General features: G+C 38.2%; 1 long non-coding RNA gene across 6 annotated transcripts in view; it reads right to left on the bottom strand.

Moving 5' to 3' along the window:
• LOC306638662 overlaps positions 1–12744 on the bottom strand; it is a 70898-nt gene extending 58154 nt beyond the window's left edge. For 3 of the 6 annotated variants that reach the window (XR_013757516.1, XR_013757517.1, XR_013757518.1), the window contains exons 1-4: positions 12036–12744; positions 8980–9139; positions 6971–7055; positions 5028–5207 (exon numbers count right to left, since the gene is read on the bottom strand). This is a non-coding gene — a long non-coding RNA (uncharacterized lncRNA). Of the gene's footprint in view, positions 1–1196; positions 1249–1480; positions 1574–5027; positions 5208–6970; positions 7056–8979; positions 9140–12035 lie in introns of those variants that run through there. The other 3 variants (XR_013757519.1, XR_013757520.1, XR_013757521.1) reach the window with 3 other exon arrangements.
• Between the last annotated feature and the right edge of the window lie 3434 nt (positions 12745–16178).

The following is a 16178-nucleotide window of genomic DNA, read 5'->3' as shown; positions in this document are numbered from 1 at the left end:
TGCAGGAGGATCATAGTTCAAAGCCAGCCTCAGCAACAGCAAGGTGCTAAGCAACTCATTGAGACCCTCTCTCTAAATTAAATACAAAAACAGGTTGTGGCTCTGTGGTTAAGTATCCTTGAGTTCGATCCCTGGTACCCTCCCCCACAAAAAAAGAATCCTTTAAAACTTCTCCGAATAATAAAAATCTTCAATGGAATTTTTTTCCCACCAGGTTTACATATTCAATTTTTATACTAAAGTTTATAATTTATCTGGGACTTACTTTGGATTGGGATGTGAGATCACGATCTAATGTGTTTTCCCAATAGTCAATTTTTCTAGTATTGCTTTTTCCCAAGACTACCATCATTTCCAGACTGGTTGTGCTACAACTGTCATATGTCATGTTTGGTTATCATGTGGATTACCTTCTGGGCTCTGTTCTGTCTATTCTGGTCATAACACCCACAAATCTTAATTACAAGAGTTTAATAACAACTTCATATTTGTTAAGACAATTCCAACACCCTCTCCCACCCAACTTCTATCTCTCTCTCTTTTTTTTTAATTAACCTATACTCTTTCATAGCAATCTTAGGTTCATCTGGTTAAGTTCCAGGGAAACTATTGAGAATTTTTTTGTAGTTTGCAAGGTAACTAGAGAAATTGATATCTTCTTAATACCAAGTTATAATAACAATGAACATAGTATGTCCCTCAATTTCTTCAGCAATTTTGTCATTCATTTAGAAATGTCTTTTATAAAGGTCTTGTACATTATTTCATACATATTCGTAAATGCATTAATTTTATGTTAATATGATGTTATGTATTTAAATTTTATTTTTCCAGTTGTTTGAATTTCGTTCATCAATAATTTATCTAGAAATCTTGCTGAACTTTATTGGTCCCAATAAATTTCCTTGGGTTTTCTATGGACATAGTCATATTGCCTGTGAATGAATAATGATAGGCTTTTCTTCTTAAATTATTTTGTTTTCTTTTTCCCATTGACAGAAGGAATCTTTGTTCCTGATTTTAAAGAAAAATGTTTTAACATTATATCCTTTAAAATGTTTGTAGGTGCTGGGGAGATAGCTTAGTTGGTAGAGTGCTTGCCTTGCAAGCACAAAGCCCTGGGTTTGATCCCCAGCACCACAGGAAAAAAAAAAAAAAAAAAAAAAAAAAGTTTGTAGTAGGTTTTCAATAGATACAATACCTTTCATTAAGTAAGTGTCCTTCTATTCCTGTTTTTCTCAGAGATTACTAAAAAAACAAAAAGCAGCTTTAATCATAAGTAGTTACTGAGTTTTATCACTTGCTATTGAGAAAATCCCATGGCTTTTCTTTTTTAATAGTTTTAATGCCCAACCATCTTTACATTTCTATTTGAATTAGAATTTTTTTAAGACATTTACTAATTTTCTAATCTTTTGTTTACTCATGCATTTATAAGGTAGGTTGGCTTATAATCTCTCCTAAAGTCTCCTGTCTGGGTTGGAGAATATTCCTTTATTTTCTATTCTTCAGTAAAGTTGGCACCAGTATGGTATTAGCTCTTCCTTGAATGTTCAGCCAAACTCAGCTGGGCCTAGGTTAAAGGGATGGGTGAGGGTAAGTTTTTAATGATCATTTGCTTTTTTGTAATTGATTAGAATTCTATTCTTGTTTCTATTACTTCTTGAGATAGTTTTAATATGTCACATTTTCCTATGACATTGATCATCTCTGTTTTTGCAAGTGTACTGCCATCATATCATCTGAATGGCATCTGTAGCTATGACCTATTTTCATTCATAATGTCTGTGGTTACTAACCCTTCTTTCAATAAGTTCGACTAAAAATTTGTCTATTTTATTCATTTCTTCAAAGAATCAATCACAGTGGACACCATCCATGCTCCATTCAGATTCTCCAGTGCCCTTTAACTCCTCTTCCAAATTCAGGGTTGCTTTGCTTCCAATGAACAGCCCCTGAAACTCAGCTTCAGAGGACCATCCTCAGAACCACTCACCAATGCAGGTAACTGACAGCTGTGGAGTAGGGAAGCCCCCAAGTGGGATGTGTCTCATGTGTACTTCCTACTTCAGAAATCCTCTGTAGAATAAGGATCAAACTGTTCTCTGTGGGACCTGGTCTGGAATGGCACCCTTGATGTGTTTCCTTTGCCCTGAACACCTCTGACTACCCCTTTCATGCTTCTCCAGGAGCTTTTCCTTAACACATTGAGTACTCACTCATCATCTCACAGTCTCACTCGGAGAAGACCAACAAAATAGCCGGTTTATTTCTTATTTTTATTCTTTATATTGTGTTTTGTTTTCTATTACTGTTTTATTAATGCATTGATGCATCTCTTTATTATTGTTTTCCCCTCTATTGGGGGGATATTTTCTTATTGGGGGGATATTTGCTTGAATTAAATAATTAGCTTCTTACTTTTCTGCCTCCTTTTCCTAATATAATCATTTAACATTATAATTATTTCAAATGCAAATTGTGCTATTTTACATTTTCGTTATTTTAAATGTAAATGTTTTCTCATTTGCACAATTATTTCTTCTTTATGATAATCATTAGGGCTGGTCACTAACATGCCCAGTGTTTTCAAGTCATATCCCTATCATTGTTAAGTCAGCCAGGGGAATGGTTGGGTTTGAGCCAATAAAACATGAGTGGGAGTGATATTTAGAAAACTTAAGAGCCACATGCCATCTCTTCACCACTGCAACTGGTAATATGCCAGAAGGTCTTATCCACCAGTGTGGGGCCCAGCAGGAGGAAAACATGGGATGGAGTTCCAATTGACTTACACTGGAATTGTACTGTGAATGGGAAATAAACCTTCATTGTTTTAAGAGGCTGAGATAGTTCAGGTCTATATGTTATTGCAGCATAACTTCTCCTGACAGTTGCACTGACCAAATAGTCTTCAGAAGTATCTTTCCTTCTCTTTTTAATATTTAAGCATAGAGAGTAATTTCAAGTATTTTTTTCAAGTTCACATTTTTTAGAGTGTAGTGAGAGAATATGTTCTATATGTTACTGAGTGGTATCTGATGAGATTTCCCTTATATTATAACAAGCAATCAGTTTTTTGATTCCATATGTGTAAACTAGAGTAAGCTATTTAACTGGAAAATTCAAATCTTCATATCCTCATTAACATTTTTAAAATTGTTCTAATTAGTTATACATGACAGTAGAATGAATTTTAATACATCATGTATAAATGGAGTATAACTTCTCAGACATAGACCAATGGTACAGAATAGAAGACACAGAGACAAACTCACATAAATACTGTTATCTCATACTAGACAAAGGCACCAAAAACATACATTGGAGAAAAGATAGCCTGTTCAACAAATGGTGCCAGGAAAACTGAAAATCCACATAAAAATGAAATTACACTCCTATCTTTTACCCTACACAAAACTCAATTCAAAGTGGATCAAAGACTTAGGCACTAGAACAGAGAACCTGTGCCTAGTAGAAGAAAAAGTAAGCCCAGATCTCCACCTGTCAGCTTACGACCTCACTTTCTTAAGAAGACTCCTGATGTACTTTTTATGTTTTAATCCATCATTTGCTAGGAGAGTTTTTTAAAACCCACTATGTATAGATTTTTAAATTTCTTTTCATAGTCCAATTGATTTCTCTTTGAACTATATTTGAAGTCATCATATTAAGTACATACTAGTGCTGACTTACATATAGTAAATGGCCTTCATTATCCCTGAGAATCCATTTTTTAATCTTAAACTGTATATGGGTCAGAGTGGTTATTTCAGTAAGGTAATCCAAAGTTATCACTCCCTGGGGTATCACTGGCCTAAAGTCATCTTTTATATTAATTTCTCACCTTGGGAGTTGTAGCTAATAGTTCTAGGGTCATGCACACGGTTTAAAATCAAGTTCCAAGCCCACGTAAATTATGCCTCACTTCCTTTTCATTCCTTGTATGTGTAGATTTTCTTTCTAGTCACCCTTCAGTGGAGGCATAGCCTGTTGGCAGTTTCAGCTTTGTGAAGGGGTCTCAGTTTCAACTTTACCCCTCAGGGAGGTCCACAGCCTCATCTCCCATCCCTGCTTGTAGCCAGAGCACAGGCTCAGCTCACATTCTTTCTCCTTTGGTTTTCATGGCCTCTTCCTCCTCTTTCTCCTCCTTCATCTTTTTTCTTTTTCCTTCTCCTCCTCTCATTTTTTTTTTTTTCTCCTGGGAATTATATTAGTACTGTTAAAAGGAGTTTCACAGTAAGAGGATTTTATGTTATTTGGGAGCAGCATACCTGAAAGTCGTCTTACTTATACTTTATAACTGCATGTCACTAATGCTTTTGTCTTTCCGAGCAAAAAGATCAGAAGGTTGAAAGCAGTATTTGTGATAGGAAGCAGGAAGGAGAAAAGGACATTGTGTTCTTGTTCTTGGGAAGATAGTCTTTAGTCTACCTACTCTAATTAAGACGATAATCACCATCATACACACACACACACACACACACACACACACACACACACACACACTTAGTTTATTTTGTCCTTATTTCTCTATTTATCTTCTTCAGGGAGAGAAAACGCAGGGAACTTGGAAGGTTAATCATGAAAGACCATCCCTGATAATAACAGCATTGTGATAGGAGTTGACATTTATTAATATTTAAATAAGCCAGGCCCTGAGCAAAGATCTTTGCACATGTTCTTTCATTGAAACCTAAAGACCCTGTGAGGTTCTGAATCTGAGAAATGGGAAGCAACTTACTCAGGTTCATACACTGAGAAAGTGACAAGAGAGCCAACTTCTGCCACCAGAAGCCAGAACCTGCATTGGCCTGTGCTCTCTCTTAAACATTCCAGTTTGAATATTTAAGTTCTCATTCTTTATTTACCACCCCAGTGTCTCCATCCCTGCACATAATATCCACTTAGTTGTTTAGTTTAGTATCTTCTCTTGTTACAAGGCAGAGGGATATTATGTAAATACAAATTTCTGGAGGCACACTCCTGACTCCCAGCTCAGAAGACACCTCCCCCAGGAGGCCTACCTGGATGCCTGCAGGCTGAATAGGTGTTGCTTCTCAGAGATCCTATTAGTGCACTAAGTCACAATTACTTAATTCTATGAATTTCTCCTTGTTTGTGAGCTATATCTGAGGGTAGATTCAGTATGTCTCTTGTTCTTCTCTGTTGTTGTAGTCAGCTTTGTGTTGCCATGACCAAAAGACCTGAGAAAAATAACATGGAGGAGGAAATGTTTATTTTGGCTCATGGTTTCAGAGGTCTCCGGTCATAGATGGCCGGCTCTATAGTTCTTCCACTATAGAACATCATGGTAGAAAGGCATGGTGGAGGAAAGCAGCTCAGGACATGGCAAACAGGAAGCAATGAAAGAGAGGGAGCAGGGAGGGGGAGCACTCTGCTCACTAGGGAAAAACAAAATCCCCAAAAGTGCCCCCTACCCCGTGATCCACCTTCTGCATCCTCTCCTTATCTGCTTGTATTTACTACCCAGTTAATCCACATTAGTGGATTAATGCACTGATTAGGTTACACCTCTCATAACCCAGGATGTTTACCTCTAGACTTTCTTGCATTGTCTTACACGTGAGCTTTTGGTGGACACCTCATATTTAAACCGTAATATCTGTATCTCAAACATGTAGCACAGATCCTGATACATGGGGGACCTGTGTCACACATTTTTATGTGGGGTACTGGGAATTGAACCCACGGATACTTTATCATGAGCCATTCCCCAGCCCTTTTCACTTTTTTATTTTGAGACTGGGCCTCAAGGTGCCAAGGCTGACTTCAAACTTGTGATTGTCCTGCCTCAATCTCCCAAGTTGCTAGGATTCCATGTGTCTGCACCAAGCTCGCATGATAGACCTTTGATGAATAAATGTATGCATAAGTGAATGAATGAATAAATATTAACTTTCATGGCCAGTAGAGAACAACTAAATATAGTTCCAAGAATGGAAATGTTTCTTTAATAGCCATAAAAATATACTAATTTATTCTACTTGTGATCTGAAAATATGCAACAAACCTCTCTGGAGATTCATATTTTTCTGATAATGTGCCTGTTTCACAATTGGTAAGGTATCAAATAAAAGAATTAACACACCTAGAGTCCTACAACCTTACTCAACTCACATATTCCTGGGCCAAGGAGATCTATCACTAGGGGTCCAATCTAACTACGTGTCTTCCCTCTAGGCATAAGGAACATTCTGTTTGCCCTGTGCCCAAGCACTGTGCTATCCCATTGTGACAACAGGACAACCAGATGTTGCTTCCTCTGTGGGTGGCCACTCTGGGAAACCCTGTAAGTATTTTGCAAACTGATGCGCTTATTCCCAAAGCAGCATTTTTGATGTCTTTTTATTTCCTCTGTTCCAAAAGGAGACTTTTATTGGGAATGTCCATTTAAAAAATGTGACACAGGTACAAATCCACCTGCCAGCGCTAACACTGGAAGGAAATTTCATTTCTCCTTCATCAAAGGTGATGGACCAGCTTGCTTTCTCAGAAATAGCACAGAGATGTCTCAGTCACCTGGCTCCTATTAAACCATGCCATGCTTCATGGGCCAAAATGTTGCTGGATCTGTTCCCCTCTTGAAAAAAGAAAAACCACATATACTCAGGAATACAGTTCTTTTTAATTAGCCCCAGATGGGATTTGTTAGTATGCCTCCTCCCATTCCATAATAAATCCTTATAATTAAATAACAGATACTTGTTATTCTTGTGCATGCAGAAGCCAGAAACAGCTTTTCTCAGCATAGAAAAGTGGGGAATGGATAGCTGAGAGGAGAGAGACAAGCCAGGTGGTCGGCTTTTATATTTAGAGGAAGTAGTAGCAAGGCTGTGTGCAAGGTGGACATAGCAGTGCCCGTCTGGGGACTCTCCCTGGTCTTAGACTTCTTTGGCGGTTGATGAGAGAAAAGAAGGCCACATAGGCTTCAGTTACACACACTTACCTCAGTTTGAATCCTTTCTCTTCAATGAAGTAGTTGTGCCATGCTAAATAAATTATTCAACCTCTGTGAACTTCAGTTTGCTCATCTGTAAAATAAAAATTTCTCCTACATCACAGGATTGTTATGAACATTAGAGTAGAAAACTGTTAAGCCCTAGGCACAGTACCTGGAACACAGTACATAGATACAATAATCGCATATAATAAAAACGATTATTATTGTTGTTTATGGACAACAGTACTAGTACTATATAAAGAGGGAGATGTGTGGTGTGAAGTTGTGTTAAGGGAGCCACAGACCAAAGCAGTTTCTTATCCATGATCTATCTTATTATGATTCTCTCCCACCCCTCCCACTATAAAACCATTACCTAAGAGCCATCTGGAAACACATGTTAAACCTAATTTTAAAATAATGGTGCTGAGGCAGGCATATAAAGCAATGGCTATCTACACATTATGAAAAAGATTTGCTAAGAGGACCAGAATCTATTAGCAGCCATGGTTACATTGGATAAAACTAGTTGCTGAGAGAATCAGGAGAAACAGTCAAGTTTTGATAAGGGAAGAGGGCAAGGGAGAGACAATGAACAGCCCCAGGCATAGAGCCATACTGCACAGAGGTAGCCTGAAGGATCAGATCACCCATGGAGAATAGCACAGGAAGGGTAGAGAGATCTAAAAGGAAAGGAGGAGTGAAGTCCAAGTTGGCCAGTTTTAAAATTTTGCATTAGTTAAGAACTGAAGAAAGAAAAGATAAATATTTTAGGAATTGGAGGTATTATATGTTGCTTTTGAATAATCTGTTTGTGTGAAAAATTCATGAGTAATCATGAATCCTTATCCTGCATTTCGCTTAAGGATTAAGAAAGAAAGAAATGCAGGAAATCGTAAACCCCTGTAATCAAGTAGGGCAGTCTTTATGAGCAGTGACTGCCCTACTTCATTCTCCTTGGCTCATAGAATTTCTGGCAAAGCTGCTTTGAACCTGGCCCCAAGTTTATTCTTCAATTGAAGAGTTACGGGCTTACTCTGCTGTATGAGGCAATGCCACAGCACAGAGGACCCCGAGTCCTGGGCTTGAACAAGTCATTTACCCAACAATGTACACTGTCTGTAATCTATTCGAGACAAAGGAATTGGCCCCCTGTGAATAAAGCTGGACTAGTAGACACAAACACCAGAAAGAGAACTCCAATTCCAACAACTCAGTATTAGAAAAGGCATTCTAACACTCAAAGCTGTTCAAAGAAAAAATATAAGTATAAAATCCAAATCACCAAATGTATTTCAAGCAAAGCCAGCTTACAGAAACACAAATACTAAAGAGGAAATGGTACTGTGAGTTTGAGTTCACTTCTAATCTACCAGTTCTATAAAGAGAACATGTGACCTCCAACTACAAAAAGCTTAAAGTTTAACCAAGAAAACAAGCTGTGGACATGACAGATCCAAAGCTACAGAAAATGAGCCAAATCAATGGTTAAAAACAGTACAGAAATTCCAAAAAGCAGCTGTCCTGAAAATATTCAAGAAAAACCTGAAATTTCTCGACACCTAAAGAAGATTCACTCTTTTGCAAAAGCAATAATTGGAATGGGTTCCTGGAGGTGAGGAGAAAGATTAAATAGATGATTTGGAGCCAAAATATGGGGGATGGGGAATGAAGTTCAGTGGTAGAGTTGTTTGCCTAGTATGCATGAGGTCTTAGGTTCAATCCCTAGCACTTAAAAAGGGGCAGGGGCAGAAAGAAAGAAAATAAAAATTGGCACATAGAATCTCATTCAGTCCCCATCATGTTCCTGCTCAAATGTAATGCAGAGCAGAGCATAATGCTTGCCAACAATAAATAACCTCGAATAAAGAGTTGCTTTGCAATTTCATAAGAAAAACCAGATCTGCTTAATTCTGTTCTGTGTACATCAGTCCTCTAGAGATCTAGTCTCAATATTTTGATTTGTAATAAATTAGAATTCATTTGCAATAACAGAATTCAAAGTCAAAGCTTACCAATTAATTATTAATTCATATTAATTCAGAAGACACAATCTGTGACCTCATGATTTTCCATGGACTTTGAAATCATTACTTATTCATTCTTCATTTCTGAGAGTGTTAAAGGATCAGATTAGAAAAGGAATTCTTCATCCTACTAACATTATGCATCAGCCTGAAACAGGAAATAGAGATAAATTATGTCTGGCACTCATAGGGTCTGCCACTCAGTGTGGTTCAAAGACCAGCTGCAATTAGCATCATCTGGGAGAGCCTCAGCAATGTGCAGTCTCAGCTCCTCCATCTCCAACCTCACTCCCAGACCTACTGAATCAATTCTGCATTTTAACTAGATCCTGGGTGATTCCTATGTATACGTAAACTTGAGAAGTTCTGAACTAAGCAACAGTGACTCTGTTGCCCACTTTCCAACCTTCACCACCTGAAAGCTTTAAGCAGCAGCAGCAGCCTCTGGAAAATAAAACGAGGAGAAAATTACTCAGATTGTAATCATTCATGGAATCACTGATTAAGCTGTTTGTCTTATTCTAGAAAATGTCCTGTTGCTAACATGGTACAGCTATGCTTAACATGGGCTGGCAAAGCCTTCTGCTGTTGTGACCTAAATCAGCTGATTAGTCTCAGTTAGTTACTAGACTTTGGGGGAATGGAGAGGAAAGCCCTAGACACAAGCCAGGGCAAAGGAAAAGCAGCTGTTTCTCATAAACTGCCATGAACAAGCCTAGGAGGGCTTCAGCATTCATACCTGCAATCTCCTGCCTTTCTGTCAACAGAGAGAAATCCCTTCTTGCTGGGGTGACTTTGGAGTCACCAAAAAATGCAGTGAAAGCTCAAACCTGACTTTAGCCATGAAGGAGAGCTTTTTGGGTATCCAGGTGTGAGAAATAAACCAAACAAAAATAAAGTATTTCCTAGAGTACTTTCTCAATTCAAAAAGGCCATTGATTGCAGGAAATGCCAGGGATTTCACAACAGCTTCTCAGGAGGGGTGGTCCTTGCTTTTTTAAATGCAATGCAGACATATCCCTATTTCTAAAAAGTTAAATCAAGTGATGGCAAGGTTTGTGGGAGTATATCTTAGAATCAGGAAAACTTGGTAGATCAATGCTTTGACAACTTCACTGACCAGTTTGCTAATATATATTAGTAATTTAGTTTTTACATGGCTTCCTGCAAATGCATGTAAAAAAAAAAGAAAAATGATGTTCACTGTTTCCTGCAGGCACTTGTTTGACCACAGAACTGAAACACAACCCTAAGAGCTATAAGGTAGAGAAACATCCTTATCCACTTTCTCCTAATAAACTTGGATCGAAAATTGGATAAATTTAAGAATTTTGTGCTCCTGAAGAACTTTGCCTTTCATGATCTAGGTCCTGAGTCTGGGCACCGGGTGTTCCACACTTAACAAAGAAAGTCCAACGTGACCATGGTTTGTATGTGTGAGACGGGATGTTATTCAGAATCAGAGGGAGAAACCAAAACCCCAAATGGCTACCAATGCCATCCCCCAAACACTCAATGAATCCATAACATTCTGACTGCCTGACAGGCAAGTTCAGAACCTTTCGCCCTGTCATACTGCCTCCTTCGGACCATTCTGGGGTCCTCGGTGTTAAGTCACACTATTTTATATGAGTACAGTTCCATTCTAACCCAAGCATGAGAAAATCACACCAGTTAGGGACTTCAGAGGGAAATCCATTAGGAAATCCAAAGCCAACATTAGATAATGTTCTTCTCCATCCTACCTGAGTACGAAATCCTCCAACAACATTGCCATGTGTCAGAGACTTTATACTGAATTGTTTTTGCTACAGGTACTTTCTTCCCAAGAAACCCTTCTGGATAGTTGTATTTTCTCCCCCCTCCCCCGCTTGCTTTAAAATGGATTCAACATATACACTAGGATTTCCTACACACTAAATTTACCAGAGAGGAATCCTTTAAGTTAATTAGTGGGAAAAAATCTGTCACAAGGAACTGTGGTCATATTTTCTTTTTTAGACCTTTATATAAATTTTTAAAATTCTAAATGGATATTTATAAAATGCATTTTTTTTTTTCTTAAGAAGCTCATTGAGGCCTCAAGCTTTCAAGAATAGACAGACATCTTTGGCTTCTCTTTCCCCTGAGTCCTAAAGCTCCCTCTAGTGGCCAAGAACGTACACCAAATACAGGTATGGAGAATACACTTGTTCTCTTGCTTTTAGATAACACCTTGTTTCTCTAGCATTTCCACACACATGTGACTGTTTAATACAAAACCTTTATGAACTATGGTTTCCTCCCATTTCAAAGGTAAATAAACTGAGGCCCAGATTTGCACAAGGTCATGTGGCTGGTAATAAGGGAATTAGGGCTAGAGGTCAGAATTTGTGACACCCAGGAAGGTGTTCTGCGGCACTGCTTCATGTCCTCCAGTAAGTATGCAAAGCTATACATGAATATTCTCATAGATGCTACTATCCTTTTCACCTTCATAGAAGTACTTTCAAGAAGTGATCCTTGACTTTCAAGATGAGAATTATGGAGCCATATTTAACAAATATTTACATACAATATTAAGGAAATTCATGGACCACCTCGAAAGACAGCTACTGACTGCCCCACCCCCACCCTGCCACCAGGACACATCGACATTTACTAGATACAGTCTTCAGACACCAAAAGCCCAAAGAAGATGAACTTTGAAGTTCTTTACTCTTTCCCTTAATTACAATGTTTTCCATGCCTATGTAGTTATTCTTTCAGCCCATTATCCAGAGTATTTAAAAGGATTAAACAAATTAGTATATATTTGCTAACATTTAAGAAAAAGCTAGTGGATATTGCCACCAAGGCATTCTAGCATTCCCACAGGAATGCCTAGGATTAGCGGCAAAATGGGATGTTTCTAGGAAAGTAGCAATTTGGAAGCATTTTTTCAAATGTAAGAGCATACCACAGCCTAACTGACTGGCTCTGTGAAAAATCTAAAGGAGCAACATCATGAATACAGAAGAGGTTTTCTCAGTGAACAAAAGCCAGTAGTGCCTCTAAATTCTTACCTCTTTTCATTCTGGCATTTCCAATGGCTTTGGAAAAGCCAGAATGAACAGCCAAGGCTTGCTAATTCACATAAGCCACTTTCACAAAGTTCCATGAGGATTGGGACCATGTCTACTTTGTTCAGTCACATTCCAAATACCCAACACTGCCTCTGGCAGTAGTGTACACTCCAAATATTTAAAGAATGAATGTGCCAATGGTCCTTATTGAGCCAGCCCCTCTGGGAACCTCCTCACCACCCTCCCCGCCAATTAATCAATGGCCTCTGGTTACCTGCGACATTTTCCTCCAGTCCTCCACACAGGCAAGCTTAGGATCTGGATATTTGTCTGCCCTGATGAAAAGTCCTGTTCTGTATTCTGAGACCCATTCCTGAAGTCTAGGTTGGGTGCCAAACATGCATAAGCAATCAAAACAGCTTCCTGCCTTAAACCTCCCAGGAAGTGTATCACAATGCAAAAGGGCTTTTTTTAAGTGTGTGTAAAAATGCCAGACCCTGATGACTAAAAGAACATTTCAGCATCGAGACAGAATGCTGAGGGTTCCTCAGAGCTAGGAGGGTTGTTTGGAATTATCTAACACCCATTCTGTTCAGTTTGCTTTTCCGTGTCTGAGCTTTGATCACATAACTTCCCTCAGGCTTCTGACAGAAACCCTCAGGCTTGCCCACCTAGTGAAATGTCACCTCAGAAATGTCTTCTCCAGCTCACACCTTTATGACTGTGCTGACACTATCATGATTATTTGTGTCTTTTCCCCCTATGCCCCATGTTGCAGTAAGTCCAAAAAGAGAAGTGGAAGATGCTGAATTTAAAATGAAATATAGTGGCACATGCCTATGGTCCTAGCTACTCAGAAGGCTGAGGCAGGAGGCCCACTTGAGCCCAAGAGTTCAAGACCATCTAGACAGCATAGAAAGACTTCATCTCAAAAAAAAAAAAAAAAAAAAAAAAGGAAAGAAAAGGAAAGGGGAGGGGAGGGAAGGAAAAAGGAAAGTACCAACCATGAAGTTTACGCCATGATAAATCCATCATGAGCTGAAAACTGTCTTATGTTGAAAATGCATTAACTATACCTTCCGACATCATAACCTGACAACCCAGTCCACCATAGGCGCTGACTGTGAGAGAGTATTGTACACATATTGCTGACCTGGGGAAAGATCAAAATTCAAAATACAGATGCTCACTACTTTCTCACCATCACAAAGTCAAAAAATCCCAGTCAAACCATAGCAAGTCGGGACCCTTCATATGCCTCTCACTCTCCAGTTTATTTTTCTCATCTTAATTCTGGCCAAAGGCCATGCTTTTTCTTGAGTCTGTCAAATCCAGTCTTTTCAGCAGTTACTCTATGAAGCATAGAGGTTTCTCCATGAACTAGGAGAGTCTGAGCTATAAAAGAGCTGTGATCTCAGATGCAGCTAGGGTTCAAGTACCATTCACCAGACCTTACAGCCAAAGTGTTCTTCTTCCCAGTCATCCTGTTATTTAGTCATCCTGTTATTTAGTCATCCTGTTATTTAGTCATCCTGTTGGATAGCTTATTTAAATCGAAGTTTTCTAAATGTTAGGTGCTTGAGTAACATCTTCAGGATTTTTGCCATAGCTAAGTAGCAACTGAGTTATTATTTACTGATTATATTTCTTTACTTTAATTCAATTTTACAATATCACTTTTGTAAGTAATATCCATGAAATATTAGGTTTGATATGTTATTCTTCCCAGTATATATTAAACACAAAACTCGTAAAATGAAAAAATGCATTGAAATAAACTCATAACAAAATTTTTAAAAACAACTGTCTACTTGGCCATGAAAATCACCTCTAATGGCATAACGGCCTCACTTTATGAAATGCTCTTCTAAGCCTCCACACCCTCTTCGTGCCTTCTAACCAGACCTACCCCTTCATTCTTGGCAGACTACCTCACTTCTATCCAACTCGAATTCCTTCAGCTTTCCCCTCACCAAACCTCCCATCCCATAGACACACCTCAGAGTATTTCCTTCACATGTTCCCAACCTTGTGTCTTCCTCCTCTGCTCTCAGGAGGAGATGCCCTTCTCTTTGTTCAAGAAATGCCATCCCTTGTGTTTTGCAGCCTATTCCAAGGTACTGCCCCAAGGATCCTACTTCACACATTAAATTTCCTCTTGCTTGTGTTTATCCTAACTGTTTTGAATTGTGAAATATATCATGCCTGGAAAATATATCAGGCCCTGGGGTTGTGGTTCGGTGGTAGAGCACTTGTCTCGCATGTGTGAGGCACTGGGTTTGATTCTCAGCACCACATAAAAATAAATAAAATAAAATAAAATAAAATAAAGGCATTGTATCCATCTGCAACTAAACAAAAATTAAAAAGAAAATATATCAATATATCTGCTCAAATTAAATAATAAGAAAAACACAAGAACACGTATGTCCATCACCTAATAGAGCATGCTGGATGCCTTCAAACATGCTTGGGACACCTCCTGATGGACTTCTCCTACTTCTACTCCTTGACGAACTTTGGCCTTCTCCATAGTTTTGACACCTGTGTATGTAGACTTAAGCAACAAATCATTTACTTTGCCTAGTCTTAAATTTTATGTAAAATGAATGCTATTATATTTTAGAATTTGTTTCTTTGTCTCAAATTTGTGCTTTACAGGTTTATTTCATGACTAATTCACAATGTTCCTTCATTTTATTTCTGTAGACCATTCCATTACATGACTAATCCACAATTTATCATGTAACTGCTGATGGATATGATGAGCTGCTTTTAGTTTTTTGTTATTTAAAGCAATACTATAATAGACATTCTTATAATTGCATCCTGGTACATATGAGCATTTTTCTAGGGAGGTGACTTTCAAAAATTGTTGAACACAACTCACAATAAAAATACACTTTATATGTAACAAGAAATCCCATCAGTATGTACAACTATAATGCACCAATTTTAAAAATGTGGAAAAAAATTAGCCAGGTATGGTGCCTCACACACGAAACCCCAGTGACTCAGGAGGCCGAGGCAGGAGGATTACAAATTCAAAGCCAGCCTCAGCAACTGAGGCCCTAAACAACTTAGCAAGCCCCTATCTCAAAAAAATAAAAAATTAAAAGGGCTGAGGATTTTGCTCAGTGGTAAAAGTGCCCCTGAGTTCAATACCTGGTACCAAAACAACAACAACAAAACCACAACCCAAAAAGATAATAAAGCAATCAAAAACCTTACTATTAGCAATGCAAAAGATTAACAAAATAATACAAGAACTTATTAGCAATGCATTCTGATATTTTCTGTTTCTGTTCTCTTCAACTTAAATCTTTCATACTCTAGTTTTTTTTTTTTTTTTTTTTTTTTTTTAAATGCTGGTTCGCCCACCTGACCTGACTCCAATCATGAAAATTAAAAACATATTTAGATTCCTAGGATAGTGATGTTTCTGGGCTCCAAAACACTTTCATGTTTTAGCTTTTCTAGGTAATGACAAACTGCTAGAATGACAAACTGCTAGAATGGCAAACTTGAAATCTATTCTTCCACTAACAGAAAATATAAGTTACATTGTTCCAGAGACTTGGTAACTTGATGACAAATGAACTTTTAAATTTCTTTCCTATTGGTTGATATTAGATTTTTCATTGTGGTTTTAATTTCCCTAACTGCTAATGAGATGGAGCATTTGCTATGTAATGGGCCATTTGTGTTTCCTTTTCCATGAAATGTCTGTTCATATACTTCACTTTTCTAAGAGGCTATCTACATCTTATATATTCATAAAAGTCCTTAATATTTTCTGGATGCTGAATAGGACCATTAGCTAAGTTATATATGGGGATTCCTGAAGGGGCACCTCTCTGTGATTCTCTCTTCCCTCCATCTTTCATCCCACAACGTGGCCATGGTGACCAGAGCTTCAGCATCCATATTGGAACAAGAGATGACTTTGGGGTTGGAAGTTATGCACCAGAAGGATAAGGCATAAAGACAGACATAGGTCCCTATTGACCCATGAAACCAAATCAGCCTGAACCATTGCCTTCTGGACTTTTCAGGAATGAGGAGTAAACCTCAGTGTGTAACTATCTTATTCTGGAGAAGAAGGGGAATATTGGAAACAAGAAGTCTAGGCCCAACTAGCAC

The sequence above is a fragment of the Sciurus vulgaris genome (genome assembly GCF_902686455.1).
Source record: "Sciurus vulgaris genome assembly, chromosome: 11".
In the NCBI taxonomy this organism is placed as follows: Eukaryota; Metazoa; Chordata; class Mammalia; order Rodentia; family Sciuridae; genus Sciurus; species Sciurus vulgaris.
The sequence above is the reverse complement of the archived record's forward strand: the minus strand, read 5'-3'. Positions and strand labels throughout refer to the sequence as shown.